Source organism: Nycticebus coucang, chromosome 7 (assembly GCF_027406575.1).
Source record: "Nycticebus coucang isolate mNycCou1 chromosome 7, mNycCou1.pri, whole genome shotgun sequence".
NCBI classification, from domain to species: Eukaryota; Metazoa; Chordata; class Mammalia; order Primates; family Lorisidae; genus Nycticebus; species Nycticebus coucang.
Genome location: NC_069786.1, coordinates 49,970,532 through 49,980,226, shown reverse-complemented (window position 1 = coordinate 49,980,226; position 9,695 = coordinate 49,970,532). Strand labels below are relative to the sequence as shown.

General features: G+C 36.7%; 1 pseudogene; it reads left to right on the top strand.

Moving 5' to 3' along the window:
* Positions 1-6,116: 6,116 nt before the first annotated feature.
* Positions 6,117-9,295, top strand: LOC128589706 (actin-binding protein IPP-like; annotated as a pseudogene).
* The last annotated feature ends 400 nt before the right edge of the window (positions 9,296-9,695 follow it).

Below are 9,695 nucleotides of genomic sequence, written 5' to 3'. Positions count from 1 at the left end.
GAATGCAATGCCACGATCATAGCTCATGAAAACCTCAAACTCCCTGGCTCAAGCCCTCTTCTCTCCTTGACCTCCCAGAGTGCTTACAAACATAAGCCACCATGCCAGCTCTAATACCTCGTATATCTTTTTATGGTTGTTTTATTAATACTATGGTCCAAACAAGGTCAACCCACATATTGCATGTAGCTGGTACTTTCCTTACATTTCTTTTGGTGGTATAACTAATCACTCTCATTCTCTCTCACATTTACTCTCTTTCATTTATACATTTATAAAACTGGGCCATTTATCTTGTAGAATTTTATAAATAGTGAATTTGGCTGGTTACAAATCTTTGGTATTGTCTAATATGTTGTTGCCTTATTGTACTTGTAAATATTCTGCAAATAGCTAACCTATTGAGCATCTCACTCCATTCCGTCAAGAGGTACCTGGTATCTGGTTGTCTGACTTTAGGCTGTAAAGATTCATTAACAGAAATAGGAAATTAATTTTTTATGAAGTTCCCTAATCAAAATTTCAACTCAGGAATTTAGCATCTATTGATATCATTGTCTAGATATACTATTTCATTAGATATTACAAAGAGTGACTTTCTAGCTTTATCATTCCCTTGCATTTCCCTGATTTGACTTTTGCATAAAGTTCTTTTCTTCATCAACAATTTGGTGATTCTGAATGTTGATTGACAAAAGGCTGGATAAATGTTTGATTCTTCTCATTCGTGATTCTCAAAATAACGAGGTGGTGCCCTGGTAAACTCCTAAGGAGGTCTATGAGGTGCTCTGTTTTGTTGTCTGTTATTTTCACAGTGTTTGAGGCGTCCCTGGATTTTAACACAGTTCATTCTTCAGTCCACTGAGGTGCTGTTCTCAGTGATACTCCAGCTCTCTCAACTTTGGCCAGTGGCTCAAAGTTTTACTTCTTTGATGATTTTTTGCTCTCACGTACAACAGAATATTTCAAGTTCATCTTGTACATTTCCTACTCCAGATTGTGAATCAGCCATTTGTCCAAGGAATCCCCTTGGTCTTCTCACTGAAATGTTGCATTTAGAGATGACACTCAGGGCATTAGGGCAGCTCCTTGCTGCCAGGACTTTTTAGGGTACAGAGCTAGGAAATACACATATTTTAGAAAACATAAATCACACATTCATACTGATATATGGAATTGTTATTTTTTTACTTAATTTGTAAAATTTTACTTGATTTTTAAAATATATATTTTTATCTTTTGAAAAATATTGTATTCTAAAATATAATAAAATGTATTCTAAAATACAATTGTATTCTAAAATTAGAATACAATTAGAATTGTATTCTAAAATTAGAATACAATTAGAATTGTATTCTAAAATTAGAATACAATTAGAATTGTATTCTAAAATACAATAAATTGTATTCTAAAATACAATTATAGCATAATTATATTTACTTTATCTTACAATAATATGTATGTACATAAAATAATTTTTTTTTTTTTTTTTTTTTTTTTTGTAGAGACAGAGTCTCACTTTATGGCCCTCGGTAGAGTGCCGTGGCCTCACACAGCTCACAGCAACCTCCAACTCCTGGGCTTAAGCGATTCTCTTGCCTCAGCCTCCCGAGTAGCTGGGACTACAGGCGCCCGCCACAACGCCCGGCTATTTTTTGGTTGCAGTTTGGCCGGGGCTGGGTTTGAACCCACCACCCTTGGTATATGGGGCCGGCACCTTACCGACTGAGCCACAGGCGCCGCCCAAACATTTATTTATTTATTTATTTTTATTTTTTTGGCTGGGGCTGGGTTTGAACCCACCACCTCTGGCATATGGGACCGGCGCCCTACCCGCTGAGCCACAGGCACCGCCCATAAAATAATTTTTATATGAGCTGAGCATGATGGCTTATGCCTATAATCCTAGCACTCTGAGAGGTCAATGCAGAATGATTGCTTGAGGTGAGGAGTTCGAGACCAACCTGAGTAAAAGCAAGATGCCATCCCTACAAAAATAGAAAAATTTTCTGGGTGCAGTGGAATGTACCTGTAGTCCCAGTTGTTTGGGAGGCTGAGACAGGAGGATCTCTTTAGCCCAGGAGTTTGAGATTCCAGTGACCTAGGAAGATGCCACTGTACTCTATCCAAGGTGACAATGAGGCTCTGTCTCAGCAACAACAAAAAAAGAAACACTAAAGGAAAAATAGTTTTTATATGTATATTATATGGTTTCAAAATAAAATTGTTCACATTTTTCTTAAAAATAAGCCTACTCATTGAAAGCAGACATGAGTGGTTCTTTTTAGAATTTAGAATATGTATTTCTACATTTTGAGTCAGTGTTATGTTTTTAGTTATTCAAAATAACTCTTCCATATCTGTTTATCCTACCAATTTCATATAATATTACATACTTTACAAACTATTAATATATGTGTATACGAACATATGTAAAATACAATACCATAAATATACTATCTGTTTATATATACAGATGTATATATGTGTGTATATATGTACATTGTTTGTATACTCTTCCATTTTAATGGGATACTTGGGGGGGTTGTATTTAATTTTTGTTTTTAATTCATGAATAATATTTACATGATTCCAAAATCAAAACTATGAATTAAAATACTTTCAGAGTTTTCAGCTTTGTCCTCTCTCCTCCTTACTCTTTTCTTCCTACTGTTTCCATTATGTTTCAGATTACCTTTCAGTTACATGCAATCAAAGTCTTCTTAAATTGATTAGGATTTGACCAGAGAAGAAGAATCACTATGACTGATGGAAAGCATTTATTGTTAGGGTACGACTCCAGCAATTAAGCCATTTGTGCAAGCTTGATACCCCTGGGTCTAGTGCTGGGCTTGAAGTTGTAAGACCAGTAGTCAGGAAGGAATAAGGAGAACAGGACCAAAGGGAACTGTGGTGAGAACTGGCATCCACTTTTGTCTTGCACCTGAATTGCCAAGGGTTTCTAAGCACCTCCAAGGCTTCAACTTTGATGATGTGAGAAACCTGCAAAAAAGCTGAAACACTTTGCCATTTTAGCCTCCACACAACTGGTATTCAGAGAAGCTGAAGAGGGAGATCTGGGGAGTGGGGAAAGCTGCCGTGTGCAGACCTACTACAATGTCATGAGCTGTGTGAGCTGCAGTGGTGCCTGACCTCACACAGACCTGAGTGTACACCTTGCTGCTCACTCCATGCAAATTCCATGCAAATTTTGCTGATGACAAACCCTAACCTGGAACCTGAACTGTGCATGGAAGAAAATACTGAGAAATGTAGCTCTGACTAAACTGACACTGTACAAAGCCACCACGGTTTATCCTTTGTCAATTCACTATCCAATAGATATTCCTCCTTTAATCATACTTAATTCCCAAAGAAATGCAATGACAAAATCATGATCCCACCTAACATGATGCAACTATACCTCGAATAACCAAAATCACACGATCCTCTTCCCCAAAGAGAATATAAAGTCCTTTTATCCATCTTTGGGTAATTTTTATTCCTTTCCTTATTGCATAGTGCTTTCTCTTTGGTTTTCTATAACTTAAATGCTAAGATATGATGCTTGCTACTAGGAACATTTGTTAGATGATACATGAACATGAGAGAGGAAGATAAATGTGACTTAAGCATGTGTGTATCATATATATGTGTATTCATATAAAATAAAGAAGAAATTTTCATGGATATCATTTCATTTCTGTTACTTGAAATATGGCCTTTGCTGATATTTATAATGACCATTTTCCAATGTACCTTCCCTATAACTTTGGCAAACATTTAAATGGGTGATTATTCTTTGCCTGGTGGGTTGACCCTCAATCTTTATTCTTTTTTTTTATTATTAATTTTATTGTTTCTTGTACTTTTTTCTTTTTACATAGCAGATACTAAATATTTTTTTAAATTTCAAATTAATATGGGAGTACATACTATTAGGTTATATAGTTTGCTTTTTGTAGGATTAAAGTCCAAGTTGTAGGTCACACTAAATCTTTATTTCTCAAACTGTAGGCCACTAAAACTTCTTGCCTCTATCGAGTCCTTCTAGTTTTCACTGACTTTAATGACAGGACATGAGAGTTTTATGCGGGATCTAAATTCAGGATCTACTGAATTCAGGCATAATCTTCCTTACCCTCAATTTGTAGTAGTAACCCAGTTTTTTCTTGTGTTCAGGATGAATCAATCCAGCAATGATAATCAACTTCATTTTTGCCTGTTGATTATAATTTGATTGTTCAATACTCTAAGTCCTGGTAAAAACATCTCTCCCTTTCTTACCTAAGACCTGTGCACCAGCAGAGCTGAGTGCGACAGGTACAGAAAGCAACTAAAGATCTCTGGGACTATAGAAAAGTTAGCCAGCTTCTATCTTGCATTATGTCTTTAGGATTACAGACAAATTCTTCTTATTTTTTATTGCTACATAATATTCTGTTATGTGATTATATCACTGCTCACTTAACCAGTTTCCTGCTGTTGGATATTTTAATCGTTTTGTTATAGAAAGGAGTTTTTCTTTAAAAAAATTACTTGTTATGGGAATAATTCTCTAACAAATAGCTTTATTCATAAGTTAATTATAATTTTTTTTTTCTATATCTTCAGAGTAAAGAGTATGACTTTCAAACATTCCTATTTTTGATTTTTTGACTCAGATATGGTTTGAGGAACAAAATACTCTGTTCTTCCCTTGAGATGAGCCCCATTAATTCAAAGATTCTTAGACAAATTCATTTGTGGAATATAAATGAACACTATGTAATAAAAGTCAAATATGTCATATATATATTGAAATAATAATATACTCTACACAAAAATGTAGGAAACACTGAATAGAAGACTGTATTAGAATATTCATTCTGCAGTATTGTGTGGTCTATACCTTGATGAAAAAGCAAATTAATCCTTTGAAGAACTCAAAAAAATTCATAATAAAAGAAAGTCTTGAAAAAATACCATGAATTTATTAGATGGCAACATGAAACTTTTATGACTACTTGGGACACTGCAGAAAACATTAATCCACAATTTTCAGATCTATTTAAAAGTGGAATTGAATTCTGATCCAACTGAGTCTCTGAAGATCTCCTGTGACTCACACTATAGCTCCCTAGGTGAAAATGAGGTTTTTTTCTGTGATTCAAGTAAAAAACTGATTTAGCCTGCCAAAACTATGTTCATATGGGTCAATTACATTAAAATTGTAATTAAAAGTACTATATTTATATGCAATAATTCAGATAACTAAAACTGATGGTTTTCTTTTATTTTATATTCTTCGTTTCTCCAACGTGTTAAATCAAAGAAGTTCATAATACCTAAAAAAGTGAGTTGTTAAGCTCATACAAAAAGAAGTTGAATAGAAATTTTTGAAGTTGTTGTAAATACAGGTATTACTATGGAAAAATGAATTAGGGTGTTGAGAATAGATGGGGATTTGGGGAGTAGGAGACTGGATGCCCCCAAATTGCAAAGATTTGTATATATGAAGGAAAGACTTATTTTTCTAGGAGTAGGATAGATAAGATATAGAATAAGCACTAAACCAAATGTTGGTCCTACCCCAAATTTGACTCTCTATAATGGTGTGTTTGTATCAGGAATTTCTCCTAAAAGAAAATTATAGCTGAATTTATAAGGGTGAGCACATGCTACATGAAGTTTGTGTTAATTTTACCTTCTCTGCCTTTTCCTATTTAGAATTGTTTTCTCATGCCCTCTCCTTACACGTCCCTAGTTATTGTTCTCAGCTTTCTAAGTTTCTCATCCTAAAGTGTTTTGAAAACTTTGCTACTTAAAAAATGTATTTTATATTATGACCCAGAAGACATACTAAAAAACAAGTTTTAAGAAACACCCGATAGCCCAGGAGCTCAGTGGAGCTACCAGTTGCCCTCTCAGTCTCACTGGTTGGACAGCCCTCCTAGCCCAGCCACACAGGCAGGTGCAGTGAGCCACCATGACTATGGGCCATCGCAGTAGCCTCTTGGTCTTCCTCAGCCACCAGCCGCCACTAGCCCCATTGAGTCTCCCAGTTCTGGGAGAGGAACCCCCACCGGCCCCACAGGCAAAGGAGCTGCTGCAGCCACTCAGCAGTGAGGGTTACCATGCAGCCAGCCTTCTGGCTGTTCAGTCCTGCTTCAGGAGTATCTGATTTAATCTTCCTGATGCTTTGTAAACACTCTGAAAAGAGTACTGTGAAGTCTGTAAATCTCCCAAAGAGAACAAGTTTTGCCATCATCTGCAGGCATCTAAAGTTCAACCTTGGAAGAAAGCAAGAAACACCCATATGTAGCAGGTGGATATACGCAATTGCAAGGGTGTTGTTGGAGTGATAAGAGAACCTCCAGCTGTAGAATGTTTTGACACCTTCAGCTGGTACTGGCCCAATGTGTTTTTGCTTCATCAGGCCTGCTATGAGTTGTAGCAGTTCCCAGAGCAGGCGTCCTCAAACTTTTTTTATTTTTTTTCTTTTTTTTTTATTGTTAAATCATAGCTGTATACATTAGTGCAAATCGCCTGTACCCACTCTAAGATGCACCATAGATGTGGCCCCACCCATTACCCTCCCTCCACCAAAACCTCCCCCCTCCCTTCCCCTTCCTTGGCCCTTTCCCCATAGTCTTGTGCTATAGTTGGGTTATAGTCTTCATGTGAAAGCTATAATTTAGCTTCATAGGGGGGCTGAGTAGATTGGATACTTTTTCTTCCATTCCTGAGATAACTTTCCTAAGAAGAATATGTTCCAGCTCCATCCATATAAACAGGAAAGAGGTAAAGTCTCCATCTTTCTTTAAGGCTGCATAGTATTCCATGGTATACATGTACCACAATTTGCTAGTCCATTCATGGGTCGATGGGCACTTGGGCTTCTTCCATGACTTAGCAATCATGAATTGGGCTGCAATAAACATTATGGTACAGATGTCTTTGTTATATTGTGACTTTTGGTCTTCTGAGTATAAACCTAGTAAAGGAATTATAGGATCGAATGGCAGGTCTATTTTTAGGTCTTTAAGTGTTCTCCAAACATCCTTCCAGAAGGAACGTATTAGTGGGCATTCCCACCAGCAGTGTAGAAGTGTGCCCTTTTCTCCACATCCACACCAATATTTCTGGTTTTGGGATTTTGTTATGTGGGCTACTCTTACTGGAGTTAGGTGGTATCTCAGAGTAATTTTGATTTGCATTTCTCTGATGATTAAGGATGATGAGCTTTTTTTCATGTGTTTGTAGATTGTGCGTCTGTCTTCTTTAGAGAAGTTTCTCTTCAAGTCCCTTGCCCACCCTGAGATGGGGTCACGTGTTCTTTTCTTGTTAATACGTTTGAGTTCTCTGTGGATTCTGGTTATTAGACCTTTATTGGAGGTATAACCTGCAAATATTTTCTCCCATTCTGAGGGCTGTCTGCTTGCTTGACTTACTATGTTCTTGGCTGTACAGAAGCTTTTTAGTTTGATCAGGTCCTAGTAGTGTATTTTTGATACTGCTTCAATTGCCTGGGGAATCCTCCTCATAAAAAACTCGCCCAACCCAATTTCTTCAAGGGTTTTCCCTGCACTCTCTGCTAGTATTTTTATAGTTTCATGTCTTAAGTTTAAATCTTTAATCCAGTGAGAGTCTATCTTGGTTAATGGTGAAAGGTGTGGGTCCGGTTTCAGTCTTCTATAGGTTGCCAGCCAGTTTACTCAGCATCATTTGTTAAATAGGGACTCTTCCCCACTGAATGTTTTTTAATTGGCTTGTCAAAGATCAAATAATGGTAAGTAGCTGGATCCATCTCTTGGTTCTCTATTCTGTTCCAGAAATCTACTTCTCTGCTTTTGTGCCAGTACCATGCTACTTTGATCACTATGGATTTATAGTACAGTCTCAGGTCTGGTAGCGTGATTCCTCCTGCTTTGTTTTTATTGCTCAGTAATGTTTTGGCTATTCGAGGTTTTTTCTGATTCCATATAAAATGAAGTATTATTTTTTCAAGATCTTTAAAGTATGATAATGGAGCTTTAATAGGAATTGCATTAAAATTATATATTGCTTTGGGCAGTATGGACATTTTTACAATGTTGGTTCTTCCCAGCCATGAGCATGGTATGTTTTTCCATCTGTTAACATCTTCGGCTATTTCTTTTCTTAGAGTTTCATAGTTCTCTTTGTAGATATCTTTCACGTCCTTTGTTAGGTATACTCCCAAATATTTCATCTTCTTTGGTACTACTGTGAAAGGAATAGAGTCCTTGACTGTTTGTTCGGCTTGGTTATTGTTGGTATATATAAAGGCTACAGATATGGGTGTTGATTTTGTAGCCTGTGTCCTCAAACTTTTTAAACAGTGGGCCAGTTCACTATCCCTCAGACCATTGGGGGCCCGGACTATAGTTTAAAAAAAAAAAAACTGTGAACAAATTCCTATGCACACTGCACATACCTTATTTTGAAGTAAAAAAACAAAATGGGAACAAATACAATCATACTGCCTCATGTGGCCTGCAGGCCACAGTTTGAGGAGCCCTGGCACACAATTGAAGGTAAAAGGATTCTATGATTTTTGACTATACTGAACACTATAGTTCAGTTACTAAACAGTGGACAAATAGAGTTTCAGGAGTCATCCTTGCTGTGGCTTAAGTGTGTGTGTGTATGTGTGTGTGTGTTATGGGTCTATCTATGGTTTGGATGGATTGGTTGGAGCTAAGATAGGGAACACCATAAATGACTTAATACTGATGAAAATAAACGGAAGGTAGCGGGAACATGGCTGTATCGCACTACTACTTCAGGTGCTATGAAATACAAGGTTTGAGTTATGCAATTGGTGGCATAGCCAATGTAGGACTACAGCTTCATTCTTTTGAACTTTATGGTACCCTTTCTAAGCATTGATCTCCACTTCTTCCAGTGGGAACCAGGGGAGCATAGGTTGGGGAGGCTGCATTCAATGACTTCACCTATTCTATTGGAGGGTGAAATGAGACACAAAATGGTGTTTATACTGCAGAAAAAATATTCCTTTGAAGAAGAAAAGTGGGTTGAATTTGCCTTAATGAAAGTGCCAAGAGCAGGCACATGTGTTGTGGCAGTCAATGATCTTTTGTATGTTCCTGGAGGATGATCTTTCAGCCATGACTGCTTGGCCCCAAGTACCTTGGACTCAGTTGACATTTATAACCCGCATTCATATACATGGACAGAAATTGGTAACGTGATCACTAGTCATTGCAAAGGGGGTATTACTGTATTACAAAATACAAAGCATGAGAGCACAAGGAACATTTTTAAAATGTAAGATCTGATTGCTTGCAAAACAAATGTATATTTGGTGATAGTACTGATTCTATTACATTTTCCATGTGTTTGGAAGATAAATGAGTAAAAAGTGATTTTTATAAAATTTGGATCAAGAAGGGATGTGGAATATATCCTAAATTAATAAAGAGTTCAAACAAATTTGCCATAATTTTGAACAGTAGAAATGCTGTTTATGCTCTAGAATTGTCAAGTTATACATAGAGTCCTATTTGTAAAAACTATTTGCTAGAAACTTTTTGAAAAATAGCCTATTTTTTGTCAGCTTCTCCAGTACAATGCAAATTGTAACATGACCTTTATGTGATGTAGGAATAATATCAATAAGACAATTTAAAGATTTCTGTACATTCATGGTTCAGTCCAGAGTACACATCTCT